General features: G+C 47.7%; 1 protein-coding gene across 2 annotated transcripts in view; it reads right to left on the minus strand.

Moving 5' to 3' along the window:
• Nucleotides 1–8,778, minus strand: part of EVI5L (ecotropic viral integration site 5 like) — a 32,482-nt gene extending 23,704 nt beyond the window's left edge. The window contains exon 1 of one of the 2 annotated variants that reach the window (XM_018050954.1): nt 8,652–8,778. The gene's annotated coding sequence lies outside the window, so the exon portion shown is untranslated. The remainder of the gene's footprint in view (nt 1–8,651) is intronic. The other variant, XM_018050955.1, reaches the window with a different exon arrangement.

A 25,515-nucleotide genomic window follows, 5' to 3' on the forward strand; every position in this document is an offset into this window, starting at 1 on the left:
GAAACAGATTTAAGGGACTAGATCGGATAGAGTGCCTGATGAACTATGGATGGAGGTTCGTGACATTGTACAGGAGACAGGGATCAAGACCATCCCCAAGAAAAAGAAATGCAAAAAAGAAAAATGGCTGCCTGAGGAGGCCTTACAAATAACTGTGAAAAGAGAAGAAGCCAAAAGCAAAGGAGAAAAGGAAAGATATACCCATTTGAATGCAGAGTTCCAAAGAATAGCGAGGAGAGATAAGAAACCTTCATCAGTGATCAGTGCAGAGATAGAGGAAAACAATAGAATGGGAAAGACTACAGATCTCTTCAAGAAAATTAGAGATACCAAGGGAACATTTCATGCAAAGATGGGCTCAATAAAGGACCGAAATGGTACAGACCTAACAGAAGCAGAAGATATTAAGAAGAGGAGGCAAGAATACACAGAAAAACTGTACAAAAAAAGATCTTCACAACCCAGATAATCATGATGGTGTGATCACTCACTCAGAGCCAGACATCCTGGAATGTGAGGTCAAGTGGGCCTTAGGAAGCATCACTACGAACAAAGCTAGTGGAGGTGATGGAATTCCAGTTAAGCTATTGTAAATACTGAAAGATGACACTGTGAAAGTGCTGCATTCAATATGCCAGCAAATTTGGAAAACTCAGCAGTGGCCACAGGACTGGAAAAGGTCAGTTTTCATTCCAATCCCAAAGAAAGGCAATGCCAAAGAATGCCCAAACTACCGCACAATTGGGCTTCCCTGGTGACTCAGAGGTTAAAGCGTCTGCGTCCAATGTGGGAGACCTGGGTTCGATCCCTGGGTCGGGAAGATCCCCTGGAGAAGGAAATGGCAACCCACTCCAGTATTCTTGCCTGGAGAATCCCACGGATGGAGGAGCCTGGTAGGCTACAGTCCACGGGGTTGCAAAGAGTCGGACACGACTGAGCGACTTCACCTTTCACCTTTCACATCACAATTGCACTCATCTCACACGCTAGTAAAGTGATGCTCAAAATTCTCCAAGCCAGGCTTCAGCAATACATGAACCGTGCACTTCCAGACGTTCAAGTTCGTTTTAGAAAAGGCAGAGGAACCAGAGATCAAATTGCCAACATCCGCTGGATCATCAAAAAAGGAAGAGAGTTCCAGAAAAACATCTATTTCTGCTTTATTGACTATGCCAAAGCCTTTGATTGTGTGGATCACAATAAACTGTGGAAAATTCTGAAAGAGATGAGAATACCAGACCACCTGACCTGCCTCTTGAGAAATCTGTACAGGTCAGGAAGCAACAGTTAGAACTGGACATGGAACAACAGACTGGTTCCAGATATGAAAAGGAGTACATCAAGCCTGTATATTGTCACCTTGCTTATTTAACTTATATGCAGAGCACATCATGAGAAATGCTGGGCTGGATGAAGCACAAGCTGGAATCAAGATTGCCAGGAGAAATAGCAATAACCTCAAATATGCAGATGACACCACCCTTATGGCAGAAAGTGAAGAACTAAAGAGCCTCTTGATAAAAGTGAAAGAGTGAAAAAGTTGTTTTAAAGCTCAACATTCAGAAAACTAAGACCATGGCATCTGGTCCCATCACTTCATGGCAAATAGATGAGGAAACAGTGGCTGACTTTATTTTTGGGGCTCCAAAATCACTGCAGATGGTGACTGCAGCCATGAAATTAAAAGATGCTTACTCCTTGGAAGGAAAGTTATGACCAACCTAGACAGCATATTAAAAAGCAGAGACATTACTTTGCCAACAAAGGTCTGTCTAGTCAAAGCTATGGTTTTTCCAGCAGTCATATATGGATGTGAGAGTTGGACTATAAAGAAAGCTGAGTGCTGAAGAATTGATGCTTTTGATCTGTGGTGTTAGAGAAGACTTTTGAGAGTCCCTTGGACTGCAAGGAGGTCCAACCAATCCATTCTAAAGGAGATCAGTCCTGAGTGTTCATTGGAAGGACTGATGTTGAAGCTGAAACTCCAATACTTTGGCCTGATGCAAAGAGCTGACTCATTTGAAAAGACCCTGATGCTGGGAAAGATTGAGGGCAGGAGGAGAGGGGGACGACAGAGGATGAGATGGTTGGATGGTATCACAGACTCGATGGAGATGAGTTTGAGTGGACTCTGGGAGTTGGTGATGGACAGGGAGGCCTGGAGTGCTGTGGTCCATGGGGTCGCGAAGAGTTGGACATGACTGAGCGACTGAACTGAACTGAATACTGGTCCATATATTCATTAGAACAAACATATCAGGTAAGGTTACTAAGGGGGAAGAAGCTGGGTGTGGGTGTGGGGTCTGTGTGAGAGCTTTGTGCTCTCTTAATTTCTCTGTAAACCTAAAACTGTTTTGAAAACTAAGCCTACTTTATTTTAACATTTTATTATTTTTTGATTGCACCATGAGGCATGTGGGATCTTAGTTTCCAGACTGGGGATACAACTAGTGCCTCCTATAGTGGAATTGTAGAGTCTTAACCACTGGACCAACCAGGGAAGTCCCTAAAGCCTATTTGAAAATTTTTTAAAAAAAGAGAAAGAAGATTCTGTACCAAGGTAGACAGAAAAGTACAGGACAGTGGTAACAAGGGAGAGGTCCCCTTGTGGGTAGTGTCACTCACAGGGTCTCTAGATGAGGCAGTAGGGGAAGGATTTACACTTGGAATTTCTTTTTTAAAATACTGAGTGACTCAAGTATTTTTTTTTTTTAATCACTTCATTTTGTTCTTTCATGCCACACCACAAGGCTTGAGGGATCTTAGTTCCCTGACCAGGGATCGAACCTGAGCCCTCAGCACTGGAAGCATGGAGTCGTAACCACTGGACCACCACCAGAGAATTCCCTGCACTTGGATTTCTGACTCTAGAGTCTTAATCCCAAGCTAATCCGCTGAGCTGCCACTCTCTCTGCATACGTTAGAAATAACTCACGTGAAACATGGAGTGCAGTGGGCACTCTGTAAATGAGTTACTCTTTTTCACCAGGGAGAGTGAGGGTGTGTGCTCCATCATTCTGAGGCAGGAAGAAAGACCCCATGGTTCCTTTAATTTTGTTTCCCTACCTGCTCTGCCTCTGCCCCCCGTCCCCAACCCCAGCCTTTTTGGCACCAGAGACTGATTTCATGGAAGACAGTGTTTCCATGGACCAGGGGTTCAGGGGGATGGTTTCAAGATGATTTAAGCACAGTACACTTACATGCACTTTATTTCTAATCTAATGCTGCCACTGATCTGACAGGAAGTACTGGTCCCTGGCCCGGAAGTCCCCTGCTCTACCTCTAACGATTATAGGGACATAGAATCATTTCTGAACCTGAAGTCTTCAAAGATACCTGACCCCATCTACCCAACTGATGGACTATCAGGTGGGGCACACAGACCACACTGACTCTGATGTCTTGGGCTCTTTCCCTTGGCAATGGGGTGGGCATTTGATGGGCGAACTGCCCCTTGGGTAACAAAGACAGCTGCTGGAATCCAAGTGGTCACTGCTGGCCCTCCTCTCATCCCCAGTTCTAGCCTCTCTTCTGTACCACACAGAATGTTTCCATGTCCATGTACCTCCCACCCCGGTCATGTGTGTAGATAACTGATCCCAGGTCTCCTGGTCTCCAAGGAGGACTTCGGGGCCAGAAGCCTGGGTTCAAATCCCTCTTCTCCCAGTTTATTGCTTTCTGATCTGGGTATGATGCACTTTATGCCAATTTCCTCATCTGAAAACATGGCTGATGACAGTACCGACTTCACAGGTTTTGTTGGGAGGAATGTACAGGCTAAAACCTGTCAAGTGCCTAGGAGGGGAACTGGCCTGTAATATTCTCCTGGATGAAAAGTTCCATGAGGGCAGGGGCTGACTTGCCCACTACTGGATCCCCAGCATCCAGTGTACCATCAGGCATCTGACATTTGTGGACTGAAGAAACAAACTTCCCCTCCTCAGCAGGCCCATCCCTTCCGTGGTGGCTCTGTTTAAGTGTTAAATGCAGTAAAACTATAATCACCTTTATTAGTAGTAACAGTAGCAGCAGTAAACAACCTCAGGCTAAAATCTGAGGGGCAGATTTTATTATGACCATTGGAATCTCTTCTGACCTAAAAAAACCCCAAAACTTTACTATCCTTCATGTCAGCAGCTAATACTTCCTGCCACTGTCACAAGTTCCTTCCTGGCAAATCCTTCGTTTCTCCATATTTCAGTGTCCCTGAGGATGACAAAGAAAACAATTTAAAGCCCCCAGAAGCCCTCCAGGGACAGGTGAGTAAGAGAAATGGCATCCTGTACAGCTCTTGGCTCTTCAAGTCAAGATGGTAGCTTTCCTGCTGTGAAGGCTGGCTAGGCTGGGGGCTGAGGTGGGGTGCATCTACCCTGTCCTTGGGGGCTCTCCAAGTAGATGGACACAACCTCTTTCTGCAGAAGAGATCCAGGCCCTCTTGCAGAAGTGGGTGAGTAGGGAGGATGCTCAGCTTCTGAAACCAACCAAGTGTTTACTGAACATCTTCTGCATGCCCTGTTCTCACCTTGGACTCAGCCATGAACAGACATGCGCCTTGCCCTTGTGGGACTTGTGGACTGGAAAACAGCCGCCAATGAAACAATCTCATGGAGACATCCCTGGAGGTCCGGTGGTTAAGATTCTATGTTTCCAATGCAGAGGGCACGGGTTTGATCCCTGGTTGGGGAACTAAGTTCCCACATGCCACATGGCACAGCCGAAAGATTAAAGAAAAAGAAAAGAAACGATCTCACCAACACATCATGATGAGAAATGAAATAGAAGTGCAGGTGAACTGTGCCAGTGAGGCCCTTGAGATCTCCCTGGAGGGCCCAATATCTTCCTTGGCCCTGGCGGTCAGCTCTCCTAACTCACCTCCCCCTTGCCCTGTGTTCAGCTTCTAGAGCATGCGTGCTGCAGACATCTCTGGGCAGGGTAGGGTTGACTGCTGTTCCAAGTTCAGTTCCAAATACTGACTCCTTTGACCAGGGAGGGTCCCCCAGTATGTGCCCCGTGGACTGCATGCAGGACATGAAGGTGTATAGGATGAAACCCACCCAAGAGACGCACCTCCCTGTACTCGCCACGCTCGCTCCTGCTGCCCAGGCCTTGGTCCAAGCGTTCGGGCTGCCTGAATGCCCTTCCCAGCCACGCCTGCCTGGAGAGCCAGAGAGCTCCTCTCCCAACTCATATGTCATCCCTGCTCCCCCTTCCCTGATGCTTCTGGGATGCGCCGGGCCCTTCCCTCTGCTCCCAGTACATGCCATCCATTAATCTGTCTCCTGTTCCCACATGGGATGTGGTGGTCAGGGCAGGGGCTGGAATGCCACTTCTTCCGGGTGGTTTGGGGGGATTAAGTGAGATGATATGTAAATGGGGCTGGCACCAGGCATGGCACATGGCATGGCCTGATTGGCATGACCTACTGGTTTCAGCTCTGGCCTCCTGAAATGGAGAGGGGCTTTAGACACAGGGCATGGGCCACACCTGACATTCCTTCACACCCTAACCCCTGACTCAATTCCCAGTTCATTGCTGGGGGCCTCACCTGGAACAACCAACCAGCACCTGTATTCTGCATGGGGAAACTGAGATCAGGATCCTCTGTGCCCCCTGTACCGTACATCAATAGCACAGACATAAAGACCTGCCCCGGACCCCCAGACCAGGGTAAATGGGCACCGATGTTGCTCACCAGCCCTCCTTTGGAGCCTTCTCGTTTTTTCCTGAGGAGCTCACAGTCTGTCCTGGGAGCCTCCTGACCTCAGTGCATTAGCACAAAGTCTCCCCTTCCCCAGGGAGGCTGTGGAGTTTGCTTCCTGTGTACCTTGTGACCTTCAGCAGTCTCCCCTTCTCTCCTCCCTTCAGCACGTGGACAAAAGAAACCTCGCTCTGCCCCATATCAGAGGGCTCCATGGGGTGTGGGCATCGCCAGCCAGTGGACCCCCGACTGCCCTCTGTCCCTCTGGGAGGTCCCTGTGTGACCACAAATCCCATAACAGACTCTCAGCCCTGAGCATAGCCCAGCCATGGAAGAACAGCCGCTACTCACCAAGGCATCAGCGAATTACAACCAGGGGACTGAGAAGGCCAGTGACTCTACTAGCAACCACAGACCCCATGGACCCCTCTTTCACATGGTGCCCAGGGGGACACTCAGGGACACATCCTAATCTCGCTGGCTCCCCTGAAGTCCCAGGTCTTGGTCGTGGGATTTCTCTCCCCATTCTCCAGATGCGTAAGTCAAGGCCTCAAGCCAAGATGCACTTTTTCCCAGAGCCACCCAGAAACCACTGGTGAATGTCCACAGAGAAGCTGAGCTTATTTCTCTAGGGTTTTCCAGGTAGGCTCAGGTCAGATGAAGGAGACAGCAGGCAGCACTGGACTGATCCAGACTCCCCTTTGGGGGGGGACCTGGGGCTCCTCCTCAACCTTGTGGTCCTGGACACGCTGTCTCCCCAGTTCTCTGATCTGGCCCCCTCTGTGACTTGCCCCTTCCCTGTGCCAGGGCCGGATCACCTGCGGGCAACTGCTGAAGCCCAGGGGAACCCACAGGTTGGACACGAGGGGGTGGGCTGTGGGTCAGCCAGCCAGGGCCGGCTGGGCAGAAAGAGCCAGAACACCTAGAAAGACATGTGGACACAGGTCGCCCAGCTCCATCCCAGTCAGGCCAAGGTGGGGAAAAAAAACAAAAACAAAAACCAAGCCGATTCCTCACTCGTGTTCCACCCGAGCCTCTTCAGCACATTTTTCCCTTCTGAAAATATTCCTTAACAAAGAGCTGCCTGCTTCTGGCAGGCCCAAACCCAGCCCCACCGGGTCCCAAATGCCAGGGTGGGTGGAAGCTGTTTCATTTTCTCATGACACACTGGCCATGGGGGAAGGAGCTCCCGGGCCAGTCATGGGCGGCATCTGGGGAGCTGCTGCCATCTGAGGCCAGCAGGCGTGATGGGGTCAGGATGCTGGTCCTACCAGTCTGGTCAGACTTCAGGACTGGGGCCAGGGGCAGCCGGCACCCCCACCCTATGCCACGGGTGGCATCAATCAGGGGGAAGGCACTGGGTCTTTGGGGGAGACTGGTGTAGGGGAGAGAAAGAGGGAGCATCCTTCCCTTTGAAGGGGGAGAGATGGATGAATGGGGAGAGATGGATGAATGGGAAGAGGTCTGGGACAGGTGTCCACAGGGATGCTGGGAGATTCTGGGTCACTCTGCCACCTGCAAGGCTCCGGTGAGGGTACTGGTTCAGGCAGGCTGGTGTGGACGGAAAGGCTGGCCATCTGGGGCAGGGCAGGCAGCTGACATTGGAGTCTCTGCCTGAGCTGGGAGCTGGTGGCGGCTTCCAGGAGGACTTGGGCAGGTGAATTCCAAGGAGGAGTGCTAAAGTGCTGAGGAGTTGTGTGTGTGTGTGTGCATGCGCATGTGTGTATGGGAGGCAAGTGTGTGTGTGTGCGTGTGCATGCACATGTGTGTGCGTGTGGGAGACGTGTGTGTGTGTGCGCACACGTGCATGCACACATGTGTGTGTATGGGAGGCAAGTGTGTGGTGTGTGTGTGTGTGTGTGTATGGGAGGCAAGTTGGGGGGTTCCCAACTGCCTGGGTCTGTGTTGGAGGTCTTAAGTGTTTCTGTGTGTGTTGGGGATCCAAGAGTCAGACTCTGTGTGTGTGTGTTTGTGTGAAGGGCTCCTGAATGTCTGTGTATGAGGGGTCCAGGCCGTCTATCACACCCACCCTGGGCCCCTCATACTCATATCAGTATGAGCTGTTGAGGATTCATAGTTTTTGCTCTGTTAGCTCTCAGGTGTGTGTGTGTCTGTGCAAGTGAGTGGGGCCCTTAGAGGGGTGGGTGTCCCTGGTTGGGGAGGGGGTTCAGACTATCTGTTGGGCTGTTTCAAGCACGAAGTGAGGGTGGATTTTCAGGAGCAGGGATTGAGGGGAATCAGGTTCAGGGGTGTGTGTGTGGAGGATCCCAGGAGTGGTTTTCGGGGGTGCCCTTGGGTATGGGGCTTCTGGGAGTGGGAGATGGGCCAGCAGGCTGAGGTGAGGCTTGTGGGCAGGAATCCAGATTTACAGAGGCTGAGGAGGGGTCAGACTGGAGGGGTATGGCTCTAAGGCTGGTATCTTTGGGGGTGGGGGCAGGTCTGGGCCCAGGGATGGGATATGAAGTTAGAAGAGGGACGGCGTGACCAGGGGTCTACAGATGAAAGGAGTCTTGGGGGATCCGGAGAGAGGGAGGGCGGGGGTCCTGGGCTTGCGGCGGGGTAGGGGGCGTTTGTAGGGGGCGGGTCTGTGGGGTGGTGACTGGGGGAGCCCTGAAGGGCCTGGAAAGGGGTCCTGAGGATCAGTAAAGAGGGTAAGCGGGGGTCATGGGCCTGAGGGGGGCTCCCGGGAAGGGCGCTGTGTGGGGGAGGAGGGCACCTGGAAGGGTCCTGGGAGGGGCCCAGAGGGGTTGGGAAGCTCCAGGAACGAGGATGTGCAGGGGCCAGGGCCCGAGGTTGACGGCCAGTGTCCGTGCTGGGAGTGCCGAGGGCTCCCGGGGCGGGTTCCGGGGCAAGGGGCCCGGAGTCCCGGTCTTGCCCGGCCCCCGTGGGCCGCAACGCGGAGCCGCGGGCCTGAGAAGGCGCCCGGGAGGCCCGGCCCGTGCCGCCTACCTACCTGTGAAGAGCGCGCCATCGCCATGCCAAGTCTCGCCGTCCCGGGCCGCGCCGCCGGATCCCCGCCGTGTCGCTCGCCCCGCAGCCCCGGCCCGGCCCGGCCCCCTCAGCCGCCCCCCGGGACCGCGGTCGCCGCCGGCTCCGCCGCTGCCATTTCACCCGCTGACAGGAGCCGCTGCCCCGCCCCCGAGGCCCAGTCAGCCAATTCACCGCCCCCAGCCGCTCTGGCTCCGCCCACTGTCAAGGAGTGATGGCGTGTTTGGCCAATCCTTGGTCATATCGTAAGGCGGGCCCTGGCTACGGCCAGAAGGTTGCCGCCTTTAAGGAGAGAAGCGAATTGAAGTTAGGGAAGCAGTGAAGGACGGGTAGTTTTGCCTATCGAAATGTGGCGCCCTGTTGATCAACATTTGGCATGACCAATAGCGAGGAGAGAGGGGTGTGTCTCTGAGGAAAGACTGCGTCCCTGAGGAACCGCAGACAGAGGCAGGCGAGCGTTTGGCGCTAAGCCCCGCCCAGAGCCGGGCTTTTTGCCCAGTAATGAGACGTCCTGGGACGTCTATTATTATCTGTCCCTCAAACCTCGGCCATGGCAACTGTTGGGCCGCTATAAAGAAAATTGACATCTAGCGAGCCAATGACACTGAAGGAGGGCGGTGAAGTAACGCTTTCTGGCCAATGAGATTGCGATATTGTTGCGCAGTTGCCCTCCCAGGCGGTGGGACTTCGGGAGTGAATGAAATAGGGGAGGGGCTGAGAGGGGCGTGGCCTAGATCAGCCCTGGGACAGGGGCTGAGCAGGTAGAGGCTAAAGGGTTGGGTCTGAGAAGGGGCGTTATCAGAAGTCCCTGCGGCTGAGGGACAGCATCTTCACACTGCCCTATTTGTGTTGGGGGCGGGGCTTTGGGGGGTTGGGGTGTCACACCGGGGACTCAGGCCCTCCTCTAGTCTAGGCTAGGTTAAATATCTTCTCTTAAGTGTCTAATGTTCCTCCATCAAACTCTGAGCATGCCGTTATCACTGCTTACATGACTCCCACGCCCCCAACACCTCTTAGACCCACGGGGGCAGGGTGGGAGTGATGCAGGGCCTAGGTCAGGTTTCCTCCCGTGGTCCTCAGCATTGCTGAGTAGGGGCCCGGCACATAGGACTGCTTATAAAATGTTTGATAAATGAATGAATGGCGGGCCCAAGATATTAACAGGGAAGGGAAGGGAAGGGTGGAAGGATCATTCAGGCTGGGGAGTTACTGATAGGGGGCAAGACTTAGCAAAAAGGACACGCTTACACCCCAAGATGCAGGGAAGGGTTCTGGAGGGGCTGGGGCAGGGAAGAAGGACCCTGTCACAGAAGATAGGGTGACATCGTCAGCTCAGAATGGAGCTGAAAATGGAAAGAGACAGAAATGGGAACGGGAAGCCTGGGACTCAAGATGGGCCATGTCAGGACCTACTGAGGTCTGAGATCTCAGTCTTCTAAATAGTAGGTAGGAGGTTCCTTCTGGTTTGGGGAGCAGTGAACGACGTCAGGCCACACTCCCTGCCCCTGTGATTTGTCTCCGCCTCAGTCTACACTCTGTCTAATCTACATTTTGCTTGCCTTCTCTCTCTTTGTCTCTGTCTCCACTCTGAGTCTGTCTACACCCTCTCGCCACTGTCTATACTCCCTCAGTGGATGTCTTCTCTCTCCCCCTCTCTCTTACTATCTATTGTACATTGCATCTATTAAAATTCTGGAACTGTTCAGAAAAGCTTTGAAGCATATTTCTAAAAACTCAATGGCAAAAATAATTATAATGAATTCCTTCTCCACATGCCCATATTTCCCCATACTTCTTTTTTTTTTTTTTAAAGAACACATCTTTGATTCCCTGGCAGTCCAATGGTTAGGACTCTGTGCTTTCACTGCCAAGGGCCCGGGATTTGATTCCAGATTGAGGAACTAAGATCCTGCATGCCACATGGCCAGAAAAGCATATCTTTGCCTTCCCTCTCCTTTTGGGGAGGAGGATCTTATTGCCTGGGCCAGAGTTGAAGCCATGCTCCTTGAAGTGGAAGGGTGGAGCCTTAACCATTGGACCACTAGGGAAGTCTCTATTTGCTCCCTTAGTTTAAAATTTATGTGCTAGACGTTTCATAGTCCTGACATAGTCACAAGGTGGCCTTGTATTTGCAGAGTATGAAGCTGAAGTGAACCTCATGGACATTGTCCATTGATTCCTAGCAGACTTAAGAGGTGGGGGGAGGATCCCTGTGGACATAGATATGGGATGTGCTCAGTTGCTCAGTTGTGTCCGACTCTTTGCAATCCCATGGACTGTAGCCTACCAGGCTCCTCTGTCCGTGGGATTCTTCAGGCAAGAATGCTGGAGTGGGTTGCCATTTCCTCCTCCAGGGGATCTTTCCAAGTCAGGGATGGAACCTGCATCTCCTGCATTGGCAGGTGGATTCTTTACCGCTGTGCCACCTGGGAAGCACTAGGTGAGCCCTAGAGATGGAACACATGGTCTCGAGTCAGGAGGGCAAGAGTAATACCCAGGATGTGGTGAGGGCCAAATAACCACCAAGGGATAATTTCTGAGTTGGCTGCCCATTACTCCCCAGTGTGGAGGAGTGAGGACAAATCTTGGGGTTCACCCCCAGAAAAGAACAGTTTAGTGTGACCTACAACTTTTAAGGAACAAAATACCTGGATTGTTATGAGAGGTGGGAGACAGGGGTCTGCAGAGACACAAACCTGGGTGGGGTCCAGAGAAGCCCAGAAAGACGTAAGGACTAGATCGTTTCTGGGAATTTGCCTAGGAGATAATTGGTGTCTGGTGTCTGGGGAATAAAATTAAATGCCAGAAAGATGCCCAGGGCTTTTGACCTTCTCTTGCTCACCCTGCCATGCTCACACAAAGGATGGTTTTATTCTGGGGACACTTTGATTCCATTTTTAAAAGCTCAGTGAGAAAAAAAATCCAACACGTTTCTGTTGGAAAAGATTTTGAATCCTAAGCTGCATCTAGCCAACTAGATTCCTGGATAACTTTGCTTTTATTCAGTGCACTTAAACTGTCCCCAATTTTTTTTTTCAGTGTTTACTTTTATTTGATTGAAATCATTTTTATCAGGAACATTTTTTCCATGTGATCTTTGCAGTAAACATTTGATTCATTGGGTTCTTTTTGTCCAATTCTTTTTTTCTTTTACCAACTGTCAATTCTCTCTCTGTGATTTTTTTCAGTAGTGGGGGAGGTGGTTATCATTTCTTCAGAGTCAAATTTTGCATCTTTCAACTGATTAAATTATTTTTCTCTCAGTATTTAGAGGATAAGAAGTTTCAGCACAAAATTTTTTTCGAGATTAAGATTTTTAACTCAAAATTTGTTTGTTGTGATATTGATCACCGTGGGCTCAGACTTGATACTTTGTCTTGTAAAGAGCAGACAGGGGGATAATACTTATAGCTCCTCCTATGAAGAAGTGGAGTCTGTTTTCCCATCACTTGAATCTGAGCTGGTTTTGTCACTTGTTCTTACCAAAAGAATACATCAGAGGTGATGTTGGGCTAGTTAGTTCTGAGCCTAGAACTTAAGAGACATGGCAGCTTCTTCTTTTTTGAGAATATTTGATTGTGGTAAAATGCATGTAACCTAACATTTTCCATTTAAAATGTACAATCCAGTGGCATTCGGTGCATTCACAATGCTGCGCAATCATTACTACCTACTTCCAAAACTTTTTCATCATTCCCATGTAGAAACTCCGTCCCTATTTAAAAACTCCCCATTACCCACCCCCTACCCTGCCCAGACCCTGGTAACCTCTGTTTCACTTCCTGTCGCTATGAATTTATTCTAGGCACTTCACGTAAGTGGCATCATACAATATTTGTCCTTTTGTGTCTGGTTTGTTTCTATTAGCAAAGATTTGCAGGTTCATTCATGTTGTGTTAGAACTTCTTTCCTTTTTATTAAAAGTTAGGTCATATTCTGATGTTTGCCTAAACTGTATTTTGCTTATCCACTCATCAGTGAATGGACACTTGGGTTGTTTCCACCTTTTGGCTACTGTGAATAATGCTGCTATGAACACAGGTGTACAAGTGTCTATTTCAGTCCCTGCTTTCAATTATTTTGATAAATACCCAGGAGTAGATTCTTGAGTGTCCCTTGGACTGCAAGGCAATCAAACCAGTCAATCCTAAAGGAAATCAATCCTGAATGTTCATTTGAAGGACGGACACTGAAGCTAAAGCTCCAATACTTTGGCCACCTGATGCAAAGAGCTGACTCATTCGAAAAGACCCTGATGTTGCGAAAAATTGAGGGCAGAAGGAGAAGGGGACAACAGAGGACAAGATGGTTGGATGGCATCACCGACTCAATGGACGTGAGTTTGAGCAAACTCTGGGAGATGGTGAAGGACAGGGAAGCCTGGTGTGCTGCAGTCCATGGGGTTGCAACCGAGTGATTGAACAACAGGAGTGAAATTGCTGGACCATATGATAATTCTATGTTTAACTTTTTGAGGAGCAATCAAAGTGTTTTCTACAGTGGCTGCACCATTTTAAATTCCCAGCAGCAAAGCCTGAGGGTTTCAATTCTCTACCTTCTTACCAATATTTATTATTTTTTAAAAAAATTATAGTTATTTTAGTAGGTGTGAATTGTTATCTCATTGTGGCTTTGACTTGCACTTACCTAATGACAAATAATATCGAGTATCTTTTTATGTGCTTATTGGCCATTTGTACATCATCTTGGGGTAAATGTCTATTCAAGTCTTTCGCCCATTTTTAAACTGAATTGTATGTTTTTGTTGTTATTGAGGTGCGGATTTTCTTTATATGTTCTGGATATCAAGTCCTTATCAGATATATGATTTACAAGTATTTTCTCTCACTCAGTAGGTTGTTTTCGCCTTCTTGAAGATGTCCTTTAATGCATGAAAGTTTTAAATTTTGATGAAGTCCAGTTTATCTATTTTTTCGGTCACCTGTGCTTTGCATGTCATGTCTAAAAATCTGTTGCCAAATACAATGTCATACAGGTTTACCCTTATGCTTTCTTTTAAGAGTTTAATAGTTTTAGCTCTTATATTTAGGCTGTTGTTCCACTTTGAGTTAATGTTTATGTGCAATGTGATCCAAGTGTCCAATTTCATTCATTTGCTTGTGGAAATCCAGTTGTCTCAGTAACATTTGTTGAAGATACTATTTTCCCCCCCCTTTGAATGGACTTGGCACCACTGTGAAAAATCAACTGGCCATTGATGCATGGGTTTATTTCTGGACATTTAATTCTTTTCTGTTGGTAATACATCTTTTCTTGGGTCAGAATGACACTGTTTTGAACTGTTTTGTTACCATAGATTTGCATTGTTTAAAATCAGAACATATGAGTCTTCCAGCTTGATATTTAAGGTAGTTATTTTGTTACTGAAATATAACTGCTCTACAATGGTTATGGGCTTCCCTGATAGCTCAGTTGGTAAAGAACCCACCTGCAATGCAGGAGACCCTGGTTCAATTCCTGGGTCCAGAAGATCCTCTGGAGAAGGGATAAGCTACCCATTCCAGTATTCTTGGGCTTCCCTTGTGGCTCAACTGGTAAAGAACCCACCTGCAATGCAGGAGACCTCGGTTCAATCCCTGGGTTGGGAAGATCCACTGGAGAAGGGAAAGGCTACCCATTCCCATATTTTGACCTGGAGAATTCCATGGACTATATAGTTCATGGGGTGGCAAAGAGTTGGACACAACTGAGTGACTGTCACATATTTTTGGTCTTCCCTGATAGCTCAGTTGGTAAAGAATCCGCCTGCAATGTAGGAGACCCCAGTTTGATTCCTGGGTCAGGAAGATCTGCTAGAGAAAGGATAGGCTACCCACTCCGGTATTCATGGGTTTAGCTTTGTGGCTCAGCTGGTAAAGAATCCGCCTGCAATGTGGGAGACCTGGGTTCAATCCCTGGGTTGGGAAGATCCCCTGGAGAAGGGAAAGGCTACACACTCCAGTGTTCTGGCCTGGAGAATTCCATGGACTGTATAATTCATGGGGTTGCAAAGAGTCGGACACGACTGAGCAACTTTCACAATGGTTATGTTAGTTTCTGCTGCGCAATGTTGTGAATCAGTCCTATGTATACATACATCCCTTCCCTCTTGAATCTCCCTCCAACTCCCCAACCCACCCCCTAGGTCATCAAGAAAGATCCTAGGCAAAGGATCCACTAAGACATAGCTACATTCCTAAGCCACAAAAGCCTGGAATAATAAATGCATGTTAATCCACTCAGTGTGTAGCAATTAGATAATAGATAATAGATAACTTTTATATAGAGGAGCCAGAGTTGAAACAAACAAATCAAAGAACAATTTGGAAATAGACCATAGAATGACACAAGATATCCGAAGGGATCCACGAAGGAGAGGTTTGAAAACTGAGCAGACTAAACATCATAGGAGACGCTAGAAAGGAAGATGATTAAAGACCAAGTACCTGAAACAGCATCAGGGTAAGATGGTTTTATAGCCTCATCCTGGTCTCCCTATACCCTAGCTTGTGGCCATTTGGTGTTTAAAACCAGTTTGGGCATTCTTGCTTTTTTTGCGACACCACACAGAATGTGGGATCTTAGTTTCCTGACCAAAGATCAAACCCATGCCCCCCTGAACTGGAAAAGTGTGTGTGTGTGTGTGTGTGTGTGTGTGTGTGTGTGTGCGTGCGTGCACGCAGGTGTGCCTGTTCTCAGTCTTTATGACGCCATGGACTGTAGCCCACCAGGCTTCTCTGTCCATGGGATTCTCCAGCCAAGAATACTGGAGCAGAGTGCCATTGCCTATTACTTCAGGGGACCTTCCTGACCTAGGGATTGTACTCGCGTCTCTTGCACCTCCTGCATTGGCAGACAGATTCTTTATCACTAGTGCCAGGAGGGAGGTCCCTGGGCTGGAAGCGTTAAGTCTTAACAACTGGACCACCAGGAAAGTCCCTGGGTTTTCACTTTTGACATACTGGATCTTGGGTAATTTCTTACTAGGCTCTGGCTCTGGTGTCTCCCTCTGACTTTGCTGCCCTCTGCAACCTCAGGCTGGCCGCAATCCTGGAGAAACTGGACAATCAGTCCATCCTTGGCATTCTTCCTTTCTCGTCCTCCCAACAGAAGAAGAGGATTTGGATAGCAAAGATTCATCAATGACAAGCAAGTTGCAAGGTCAGGCAAAAGAAGAGGAAGGGAGATGGAACAGGAGCAGCCCAGGAGGAAGAAGGCGACACAGCGGGTGAGGCTATCAGGGGAGTCCCAGGAAAGTGGAGTTCAGGCAGGAAGGAGGAAGTGGCCACCTCTGTCACGGGTGGGACCAAGACAAAAATGGGTCTGCTCTTTTTCTCAAAGGAAAGGTAGATACCGTCACTGGTGATTTGGGGAGGGGGTGAAGGCAAGAATGAGAACAGCCCTCTTCTAAGAAGTGTGATGATACCCAGAGGTTTTCCCCTCAAAGATGGAAGAAGCGTGGTCCTGTTCCTGGAAGTCTTCCTGTTCCAAGACGTGGGGCACAGTTTACCCACATAACCAGGAGTGGGGCCGTCGAGGCTGGAGGAGCAGCTGACTCAGGACATTTTACTGCAGGGCAGAATGTGTGGTGGGACATGCCTTCCTTCCTGGGGCTCTAGAGGAGCTGAGGCTCATGGTGAGGAAACGAGCAAACTGGAGGACTGTGATGTCACTCTAAAGAGCAGGTAAGACAAGAGACGGAGGAAGGGCGGCATGCCAGGCAAAAGGACCAGCCAAGGCGAAGTCAAGGAGGCAGGAAGGTGTCTGTTCTGTTAACCTATGTCGAAGCCTTTTTGACCACTGGGTGGCGCTGTCCAACCTGGCGAGAAACCCAATAGGCTGTTGGTTCCCTGATTTCCTCCTGCCCACAGCCCAGGATGGTCTTCTCCCAGTCTACGATGTTAGCTGAAGTTCTGGAATTCTGATGCTGGCAAGTTTCTGTAAGGCCAGCCCAGCCCATTGAGCCCTATTTCAATGACACCTCTAAAGCAGCGGATGGCACTCGTCTGAGAGGAGGAAGGTGGGGTCTAACCTGGGGCAAGTCTTTGGGGAAATCTTCCTGCTGTCAGATGAGACCTTCTAAGGGATGACAGAGTCTGCTCCTCACCTGGTTTTGGATGGGGCTCCAAGTGGGTGGGAAAGGAAGTCTTCCTGGAGGAGGTGGCATTAAAAGATGTGATTTGTCAGTGGAAGAGAGAGGTGAGATTCTGGGTGGGAATGGAGGACTGGACAGTTACGCATGTCTGGGTGGTAAGAAGATGAAATAGGCAATAGAATGAGACAACATTTCTTCACTCATCTCATCTGTTTACTAGACATTTGTCGAACATCTGCTTTGATTCCAAGGACATGGTCTCCTGTGGAACTCACAATCTGGAGGGGGACACAGATCTGAAAGCAGAGAACTTTTGTGTGATACCTGAAAAGGGGGTTGGGATTGCCCAGAAGAGGCACCTGACCCAGCCTGGAGGGAACCTAGGACAGCTTTTGTGATAGAATAAGAAATATATCTGGACTTCCCTGGTGGTCCAGTGGTTAAGAATCCACCTGCCAATACAGAGGTCACAAGTTCAATCTCTGGTAAGGGAACTAAGATCCCACATGCCTGGGGTGCAACTAAGCCCGAGGGCCTCAACTACTGAGCCCGCTGCAACTAAGACCCAACACAGCCAAAAATAAAGGTATGTACAGAAATAACTGGAGCTTCCCAGGTGGCGCTAGTGGACCTGTCTGCCAGTGTAGGAAACATAAGAAACGTGGGTTTGATCCTTGGGTCGGGAAGAACCCCTGGAGGAGAGCATGGCAGCCCACTCCAATATTCTTGCCTGGAGAATCCCATGGACAGAGGAGCCTGGCGGGCTACAGTCTATGGGGTCTCAAAGAGTCAGATATGACTTAGCAACTTAGCATGCATACACAGAAATAAAGATTAAAAAAAAAAAATAAGACAACAGACCAAAAGTGGAGTTACTTATGGTAAGTCTCACAACACCTAACTCAGTCTTTTCTTTCTCTTTCTTTTTTTTTTTTAAAATTTAATTATGAAGGCATGATAACACATTTACAGGAGACTTGGAAAATACAGAACAAAGTTACATATACCTGGTGGCGGTGGTTTAGTCACTCAGTTGTGTCCGATTCTTGCAACTCCATGGACTGTAACATGCCAGGCTCCTCTGTCCATCGGATTTCCCAGGCAAGAATACTGCAGTGGGTTGCCACTTCCTTCTCCAATTGTTTCACTATATATTACAAATTTTTAAAGTAGATAAGTTAAGATTTTTGGCTGGAGTTTCAACATCAGACTCTCAAAAATTAATTGAATGAATATACAGAAAAGTAGAAGGATATAGTGGACCTGGAAAGCACTGTGAACCAATCCAACACAATTAAAATTTATACCATTTTCACACAACAGTAGGATACAAACTCTATTCAAGTTTCCATAGACTATAAATTAGGAGACACTGGAACATATCCAGGGACATAAAACAAGGTGCAAAAATTTCGTGGTCTAAAGGTATTGAAACCATGCAGTCTGTTCTCTTATCACTGTGGAATTATGTCAGAAATCAACGTCAAAACATATTTTAAAATAACGCACATTTTCAAGTGCAATGTGACATTTATTAATACCAAGGGAGATCTTTGATTTAGCCAGTGAAAGCCTCAATAAAGCTTAACTCAGCCTTCATGACAGTTTCAGCTGTTTCAGAAATGACATCTTAAACCAGCCAATCAGGAATCATCTGATAGACCTCTGCCATCCCCCTATTGGAAAATAACTTTGCAATGACCCATCCACTTTTTTTCAGGTACAACTTCCTTGACCCTGCTCCCATCTGCCTAGAAAACCTCTAGCCTTGTACAGCTCTTCAGAGCTCCTTTCTGTCTGCCAAACTGGATGCTGCCTGATTCATGCATCATTGGATAAAGCCAATGAGATCTTTAACATATACGCAGTTGCTTTTTTTTTTTTTTTAAACAGATTTCATTTGGTCTCCAGGTGGATGGTGTCAGAACTGCCTTCAGTCTGCAGGACATCCCACTGGAGTCTGGTGAGACTTGGAGAGTGGCTCGAGGATGCTGGAAAATACTCTGGAGCTTTCTTAAGATCATGTTCTAGGGGAAAGGTTACATCCTGAAGGACTGATTGTTCAAGAGGAGATGGGACAGGGTGGTTGGAGAATGGGTGTTTTCTGTTTGGGCAATCAGCACATGCAGAGGTCGGGAAGTGAAAGAGAATGTGGCTTCCTAGAGGAACAAAAAGTTTTTCAGCAGGCCTCTGCCGCCCCAGGAGAGAAAAACGGGGTGGCCAGTTCAGGATCCAGTCACGGAGCATTGAACACCAAGCAGTGTGTGTTAGTTGCTCAGTTGTGTCTGACTCTTTCTGACCCCATGGACTGCAGCCCTCCAAGCTCCTCTGTCCGTGGGATTTTCCAGGCAAGAATACTGGAGTGGGTTGCCATTTCCTTCTCCAGGGGATCTTCCCGACCCAGGGATTGAGGGATTGAACCTGGGTCTCCCGCATTACAGGCAGATTCTTTACCAGCTGAGCTACCAAGGAAGCCCTACAAGGCAGAGAGGTTTATAATGAATGTAGTAGGAATAGCCCATCCAATAGAGTGTCTTGTCTCACCTTTCTGAGAGGCTGGTGTTCCAACTCTGCTGATGTGTCTTTGGAGATGGGAAAGCCACCACCTTCCCAACTGTGTCTCTAGCTCTGAGGCCATGAGTGGTGTGTCTCCTCAACTCCTGAGCCTCAGTTTTCCCCATATGAGAAATGGGGACATAGATCATCTTAGTCCATTCAGACTGCTGTAACAGAATAGCATAGACTTCTGAGGGCTTAAGCAACCAACATTGATTTCTCAGAGTTCTGAAGGCTGGAAGTCTAAGATCAACGTGTGAGGGGACTGCCCTGGGAGTCCAGTGGTTAAGAATTCACCTTTCAATGTAGGGGACAGGGGGTTCAATCCCAGGTCAGGGAACTAAGATACCACCTGCCATGGAGCAACTAAGCTTGAGCTTGGAAACTAAGTTAGAGAAAGCCTGCACAATACAACAAAGAGCCCGCATGCTGCCACAAAGACCCAGTGCAGCCCCAAAATAAAATAAATTAGATCAATATGTGGTGAAATTTGGCGTCTGCTGAGGATTTTGTATTTTTGTGTGTGTGCTCAGTCGTTTCCGAATCTTTGTGACCCCATGGACTGTAGCCCATCAGGCTCCTCTGCCCATGGGATTCTCCAGGCAAGAATACTGGAGGGGGTTGCCATTTCCCCCTCCAGGGGATCTTCCCAACCAAGGGACTGAAACCCACATCTCTTTCACCTCCTGCATTGCAGGTGAGTTCTTTACCATTAGCACAACCTGAGGATATGTCTCCAGATCCATGGAAGACCATCTCCTTCTGGGTATGTCCTCAGGGGGCAGAAGCAGGGAGAAAGCTCTCTGGCGTCTCTCTCTTAAAAAAAAATTTTTTTTTTAATTTATTTGGCTGTGCCGGGTCTTATTTGAAACATGTAAACCCTTGGTTGCAATATGTGGGATCTAGTTCCCTGACCAGGGACTGAACCACGTAGTCCTCTCCATTAGGAGTTTGGAATCTTAACCACTGGACCACCAGGGAAGTCCCTGGCGTCTCTTTCATAAGAGTGTTGATCCCATTCTTGATCTAATTACTTCCCAAATACCCCACTTCTGACTATCATCTCATTGGGGATTAGGTTTCAAAATAGGAATACCAAGGTGGGGATGTTGGACACAAGCATTCAGTCTATGATACAGACCCACCTCACAAGTCTGTCATGAGAAAAGTTAGGTCTCTTGGCACCAAACAGTTGCCCAATAAAATTCATTTCTTTCTCTCCTTTAAAAAAACTTTTTTTTTTGGCCATAGCCTGTGGGATCTTAGTTCCCCAGCTAGGAATCGAACTCATGTCCCCTGCTTTGGAATTTGCAATCTCAGCTACTGGACCCCCATGGGAGTCCCATTCCCACTCCTTTCTTTAAAGAGCAAAAACTCCTCCAAAACACCTTGAATATGTTGCGCAGCTGAATCTCCCATGCTCTGTCCAACCATCCCACCAGCACTGCTCACTCTGGTTGTATCACTACTTTTCCATCAAGAATATACAAGCAATGGGATTTCCCTGGTGGTCCAGTGTTTAGGTAATATTCATTGGCAGGACCAGTGCTGAAGCTGAAGTGCCAGTACTTTGGCCACCTGATGCGAGGAGTTGACTCATTGGAAGAGACCCTGATGCTGGGAAAGATTGAGGGCAGGAGGAGGGGTGGGCAACACCGACTCAAAGGATGGCATCACCGACTCAGTGGACATGAGTTTGAGCAAACTCTGGGAGATAGTGAAGGACAGGAAGCCTGGCGTGGTGCAGCCCATGGGGTGGCAGAGTCGGACACAACCTAGCAACTGAACAACAACCAGTGCTTAGGAATCTGTGCTTTTGCTGCTAAGGGCGTGCATTCAATTCCTGTTTGGGGAGCTAAGATCCTTCAAGCCACATGGCATGCCCCCCAAAAAAAACTTAAAAAGAGAAAGAGATAAAGGGGAAAAAAGAATACACAAGTGATAATTCACTTATTATCATCTTTGAATTGCCCATTACTTGCCAGTCAGTGTTCTTAACACTGGGATGAAGCAGTGAATAAAACAGAATCGGTCTCCTTCCTCTGAACAGCTGGCTCCAGCTGTTTTTATAAATAGTTTGGTGAAACTCAGCCCCACCCAGCCACTGATACATATTGTCCCAGTTTTTACAGGGGTACAGTGGAGTAACTGTGGCGGAAATGACACCCAGAATATTTGGCCCTTTTCAGAAAACATTTGCCAGTTTTTGGTCTAGAAGGTTACCTTCTGGGTGAGACAGCTAGGTTCAAAAACTTGAACCTTGTCCTCTTCTCTCTTTTTCTTGTTGTTCACTCACTCAGTTGTGTACGACTCTTTGTGACCTCATAGACTACAGCATACCAGGCTTCCCTGTCCTTCACTGTCTCCTGGAGTTGACTCAAACTCATGTCCATTGAGTCGGTGATGCCATCCAACCATCTCATCCTCTGTCACCCACTCCTCCTCCTGCCCTCAGTCTTTCCCAGTATCAGGGCCTTTTCCAGTGAGTCAGCTCTTCGAATCAGGTGGCCCAAATATTGGAGCTTTAACTACAGCTTCAGTCCTTCCAGTGAATATTCAGGACTGATTTCCTTTAGGATTGACTGGTTTGATCTCCTTGCTGTCCAAGGGACTTTCAAGAGTCTTCTCCAACATCACATTTCAAAAACATCAATTCTTTGGTGCTCTCTTTCTCTTAGACTTCTCAGTTAAGAGATGCAAACTATCAATTCTCACTCCGCACTCCAATGGGTATTTTTTGAGCTGGTTTGAATTGAGAGACACAGCGATGAATGAAAATGATGTGCTTGGGATTTCACTGGTGGTTAAGACTCTGTGCTTCCAACGCAGGGGGTGTGGATTCCATCCCTGCTGGGGGACTAAGATCCCATATGCCGCAGGGCATGACCAAAACTAAAAAAAAAAAAAAAAAAGAACCTATATGAGAAAAGAAAATGATGTGTTTTCATGGATTAAGCCCCAGCATTTATAAGCTGATGGATCATGGACATTTGATGTGACCTTTGAACCTCTGTTTGTATGTGTGTACTCAGTTGCTCAGTCATGTCCAACTCTTTACAACCCTATGACTGGAGCCTGCCAAGCTCCTCTGTCCATGGGATTCTCAGGCAAGAATACTGGAGTGGGTTGCCATTTCCTCCTCCAGGGAATCTTCCCAACCCAGGGATCAAACCCACATCTCTTTTACCTCCTGCATTGACAGGCAGATTGCTTATTACTGCATAGCCTGGGAAGCCCTTGAATCTGTTTGCTCATAGGTAAAATGAGGACAGTAGTAGCTGTGTTGTGGAGATTTGCTGAGATCGTGTCTGAAAAGCATTTAGCACAAAATACGTGTTGAAAGAGTGATGACAGGATTTCCACTGGTGAGAATGCAGAAATTTCCCAAAGATCCTCCTTTCTACGGTGATAACTAGAAGGCCCCACACTTTTCTTTTCCTAGTCAGAGTGGTAAATGCAAGGAAGCCTCGAGGAGCTGGGTTTCAGAAATAAAAACGAGCCCTTCAGGGACTTCCCTGGTGGTCCAGTGGTTAAGACTCTGCTGCCATTGCAGGGAGTACAGGCTCGACCCCTGGCCTGGGAACTGGGATCCCACATGCCATGTGGTGTGACTTTTTTTTTTTAATTAACAACAACAACAACAAAAACTCCTTTTAGGTGAGCCAACAGCAGTTGCAGCTTCTATCCCAGAGGACAGGCAGGCGCAAGCTCTGGGTATGGACAGGCGCACATGGATGGAGAGGTGTTTTGGGGACAAGATAGATCAGCCAGTTCTTAGATGACAGAAGGAAGCATTCAGAATGGCCGCCACTAGAGTGTTGGAGTCCAGACTTGGGGAGGAGAGCATCCTAGTGGAGAGATGAGTGGTATGGGATGTCAGAGCTCAAGTGAGGTAAGAAGGACAACAACAGGAGGGCCTGTCTGCCTGGCCGGAGGGGGTCAGTGCCCAGTGCATCTATACTGTATAAGGGTTGGTGATGGGAAGATGAGATTGGCTATACATATGGTGGGACTGATGAAATAAGTAAATAAATGCATCCAGGATAATGGGAACCAGGTTTCCCACCATCAGAGAAGAGTGTTACAAAGATGAATGGAGTGGGAATTCCCTTGTGGCTTAGAGGTTAGGATTCCAGGCTTTCACTGTCATGACCCCAGTTCAGTCTCTGCTTGGGAAACTGAGATGCTGAAAACTGTGTGACAAAAAAAAAAAAAAAAAATGGAGGGCAAATTAAAAATGAACTCTACTGTATTTAGTGTTGGTGTGAACTCATGGTTTTCAACATATATGTGTGTGTGCTTGGTTGCTCAGTCATTTCCAAATCTGTGATATATATAGAGAAATATGCCACCAAAGTTCCGTCCAGTCAAGGCTATGGTTCTTCCAGTGGTCGTGTATGGATGTGAGAGTTGGACTATAAGGAAAGCTGAGTGCAGAAGAATTGATGCTTTTGAACTGTGGTGTTGGAGAAGACTCTTGCAAGTCCCTTGGACTGCAAGGAGATCCAACCAGTCCATCCTAAAGGAGATCAGTTCTGAGTGTTCATTGAAAGGACTGATGTTGAAGCTGAAACTCCAATACTTTGGCCACCTGATGCGAAGAGCTGACTCATTTGAAAAGACCCTGATGCTGGGAAAGATTGAGGGCAGGAGAAGAAGGGGCCGACAGAGGATGAGATGGTTGGATGGCATCACCGACTCAATGGACATGAGTTTGAGCAGGCTCTGGGAGTTGGTGATGGACAGGGAGGCCTGGTGTGCTGCAGTCCATGGGGTCCCAAAGATTTTGACACGACTGAGCGACTGAACTGACTGATGGAGAAATAAATGTGCATGTATCTGTTTTCCTGTCTGTCTACTCAGAGGTCCTGGGATCAGTGACACCCTAATAATAACGATGCACTTAACACTCAGGTCTTGGTTTCTGAATGTCATTCTCCACTTAAAACCAACTGGGTCTCTTTTGGAAAATGGGTGATTCCAGGCTTTGGGCAAGGAAAGTCTGATCAGCAAAAGAACTGATAAGCACATGTTAAATGGACACAGAGCCAGAGTGAAAGGCTCCCACTAGCCAAATCAAAGACACTCTAACCATCAAAAAAACAGAAAGAAAGAAAAAAAGAAATGTCAGCAAAAATGGCAGAGTAAAAATTTTGCCCTTCCATGAAAGCAATGGAAAAACTGCAGAATTTGTTCGAATCAACACTTTTAGAACGCTGGCAATCAACCAAACGCTCACAGTAACTCAGGGAGTACTTAGACAAGAAATACGGCTGAATCTCAATAAAGAACAGTGAGCTTGGTGGAATTTTAACTCACCCTAGTCCCATTCCCCTCTCTCCAACACAGAAATAGCTTTAAAGACTCACAGACGTAGAGAATAGATTTGTGGTTGCCAAGGGGGTGGGGAGGATTGGGAGTCTGGGATTAGCAGATGCAAACTATTATATATAAGATGAGTAAATAATAAGTTCCTACTGTAGAGCACAGGGAGCCTTATTCAATATCCTGTGATAAACCATAATGGAAGAGAATATGAAAAAGAATGTATATATGTGAATAACTGAACCACTTCGCTGTGCAGCAGAAATTAACACAACACTGTAAACTGACTATACTTCAATAAAACAAAATTTAAAAACAAGATAGCCTTAAAAAATAACAGGTCACTTTTCTGGTACAGGAAGAAAAATGGAGTCAGAGCTCTTACAAAGCCTTGTTCCCAAGGAATAGTATTACCTGGAATAGTTCCCTGGAAGACCACACTTGAAAAGATTATCTTTCATTGACCTCACTCGAACTTGCCCAATGCTAAAAACCTCTCCCCAGGTGATGTCTGTCAAATATTTTAACATCACAGCTCCCTGAGGTGGAGGATAACAGCTGGGGCAAATAATAACCTAACCAAACAGTCTTAACAAGAAAAGTTAAGGAATGAGATGTCCGTAGGGACTTTGAAAGGGCTTCCCAGATGGCTCAGTGGTAAAGAATTCACCTGCCAATGCAGGAGATGCAGAAAATAAGGGTTCAATCCCAGGGTCAGGACAATCCCCTGGAGGAGGAAAGGCAACTCACTAGTATACTTGCCTGGGAAATACCATGGACAGAGGAGCCTGGTGGGCTATAGTCCATGGGATTGCAAAGAGTTGGACATGACTGAGAGACTAAGTGTGAACAT

Source organism: Capra hircus, chromosome 7 (assembly GCF_001704415.2).
Source record: "Capra hircus breed San Clemente chromosome 7, ASM170441v1, whole genome shotgun sequence".
Lineage (NCBI taxonomy): Eukaryota > Metazoa > Chordata > Mammalia > Artiodactyla > Bovidae > Capra > Capra hircus.